The sequence below is a fragment of the Berghia stephanieae genome, chromosome 3 (assembly GCF_034508935.2).
Source record: "Berghia stephanieae isolate SIO BIC M18660-M18661 chromosome 3, UCSD_Bste_1.3, whole genome shotgun sequence".
In the NCBI taxonomy this organism is placed as follows: Eukaryota; Metazoa; Mollusca; class Gastropoda; order Nudibranchia; family Aeolidiidae; genus Berghia; species Berghia stephanieae.
The window spans coordinates 6,546,945-6,549,569 of record NC_088362.1 but is presented as its reverse complement, the minus strand read 5'-3'; the positions used below and the strand labels follow the sequence as shown (position 1 = coordinate 6,549,569).

The 2,625-nt window shown below is 38.5% G+C and overlaps 1 protein-coding gene across 1 annotated transcript in view; it reads left to right on the top strand.

The window, feature by feature from the left end:
• The first annotated feature begins 2,617 nt into the window (after nt 1-2,617).
• Nucleotides 2,618-2,625, top strand: part of LOC144967071 (frizzled-9-like) — a 39,754-nt gene continuing 39,746 nt past the window's right edge. Inside the window, exon 1 of the mRNA XM_078903884.1 lies at nt 2,618-2,625. This exon is cut by the window's right edge and continues 567 nt beyond it. The gene's annotated coding sequence lies outside the window, so the exon portion shown is untranslated.

Sequence of the window (2,625 nt, the reverse complement as noted above, 5' to 3'; positions counted from 1 at the left end):
TACTGATGCTTGGATTTGGTGGGAGGAATGTGCATCTCAGGTCTTCAAGAGGTTGACATTCAAGCAAGTGGTGTGTTACAGTTTCATTGGGGTGTTGACATAGGGGGCAGGAAGGGGATGTGTCTTTTGTAATTTTGCTTAAATGGTTGTTGAGCTGTATGTGTCGTGTTCTTAGTTGAAAGATGATGCTTTGCTGGTGTCTTCTGAGCACTCCTGTAAAGACTGATTGCCTAAATAAGCTCAGACTGATGAGACCAAAGCCATACAGGGCACAAACCATCGTCTCTTGAGACGGAAGGATGCCTACTGTAGGTTCCATTCAGCAACCTCTACTCGTACTGCCGATGTTCCATTCCAATCATTTCTTCATGATGTTACTACTATCTTCCCTTCTAAAAGTGTACTCAACCCATTTCCATTTCCGTGATTGTATTGGAGTTCTCCTGATAGGCATCTGACATCGTTTCCATAATAAGGAGTCATACCACCCCCCCCCCCACCCTCCCCATCTGATGTTCAGAATTTGAAGGAGACAAGAGTTGGTGAAGACTTGCATTTTATGTTGAGGTCTACAGACCCCCTCCCCTCCCCCCCCCCCCCACTCCTAAAAATCATAACGGTAAAGATAGTATGCGCTTGGCTAAGAAGCTCATAACATTGCCATCCGGAAGTATAACGGACCAACACACAAAACATTGTGCAACCATGAAAGTTTATAGGCAGGTTAATACAGTTCAGTGAGAACTACTCATAAACGTGGATGGCAAAAAACAATAACAAAGACCTGAGTGACGTCAAATTCGAACTCTATCTATAGATAGATAAATGATATACATTTGTGATGGGATGACCCACATGTCATAATATTGTAAGCTGTTGGTTGAAAGGATAAGAAATATGACATTATAGGATTAAATAAAATTTATTAGATTATATCTTTTAATTTAAGATTTTTATGAGCTTATCAAAGTGAAAATCTTAATTTAAAACGAGTGTATATAAACTAAAAAAACGTGTTTTAATCTTACCATTACACCCCTTCTCATCCAAAACCATTCATAAATCAAGGAATTCGTTTAACTAAGGATGAATGAAGGCAAAGGATTGAATTATTAATTAATAATTAAAATAATATCATTAAAAAATAAATAAATAAATATATATAAAAAATATTATTTAAAAAAACAAAAACATTTGACCTTGTAGGCAACAGATAGATGCATACATATGCCACAAAGGGAATATTGGACCCCTCCCCCCCCCCCCACCCCCCCAAAAAAATAGAAGTGTGATAATTTAGTTTTTCGCACTTTAAAACGGTAGATAGATACGCATTCCCCTCAAGAAAACTCATAAATCTATCTAACTCAAGTTTCATATTTTTGAATAGAAATGCAATTCTAAGCATCTTGATAACCCCGACATATCAATGACCACAATGATTATTCGTCATGTCAAATCTATAAATTCGAGAACCAATCACTGTAACAAAAAAAAAAAAAACAAAAAAAAAACAAAACAAAAAAAACAAAAACAAAACAAAACAAAAAAAAAGCATACGTTTTGATGAGAAATAATATTGGTTTATTAAGATATTCTTAACCCTATTTTCAAACTAAAATAGAAAGTCCTATTTCCTGATTTAGGGTCCATTTGCGCCCCCCCCCCCCTGACTTGCAAAGAGAAAAGTACTAGAAAGTTATATTTTCTGATTTTGGTTCTTTTTGGCCCTCATGACTTGCAAATATCTAGTAAAATACTAGAAAATCCTATGTTCTGATTTGGGGTCTTTATGGCCCCCAAGCATGAAAATAGGGTTAAAATCCTGCGATTGAAAGTTCTAATTAGTTCCCACCTGGAAGCGCGCGGTGGAAAGGATTTCAAGAATTCTATACTCGTGACCTTGACTCCAAACTCCAGACGACTCAGTACAAAGTCTCTAGATATGACGATATGTTTTCGTGGCCAAGGTACTATACTAAAGTATATTCGTGTTTCCTCCACCTACTATGTATAACAAATTCCTCAATCAATACCTACCATTTTAATATTTATTTTTTTTTTTTTTTTTAATTATGCATTTTGCGCCACGATATCATAAGATACCGTCGCCTAGGCATTCCAACGAAGGAATATAGATAACTCATCAAACAAGATGTCTGATGTCAACAGGAATCGCCCATGTTGTCCAAGTGAGCAAATTGGGGGTTAATAATCTTGCTCAAGGAAAAAAACGAAAGTGCCGGAAGCGGGGCTCGAACCCGGGTCATCCGGATCACAGTGCAATGCCTTAACCACTCGGCCACTTCGCCCCCCATTTAATATAAGCATAGACATAAACATTGTTTCAAAACATTACAATATGCGTCATTTTGTCGATCCCATCACATCACCACCGCCACCACCACCGACTACCACCTTCTGTTTTGTGGCAGGGAGAAGGCCGAAAAGAGCATTCCGTTGATCCCACCCGAAGCTCTTATTGCAAGCAGGAGCCTCATATCATGCAGCGATGCGAAAGAAGGAGGCCTCACCAGTATGACGATTGTGGTCGACTCTCGCCCTCGTATCGCCATTGAATGAAATGAAACAACGTTCGCATCGCGTGAAACTGACAGACCGCGA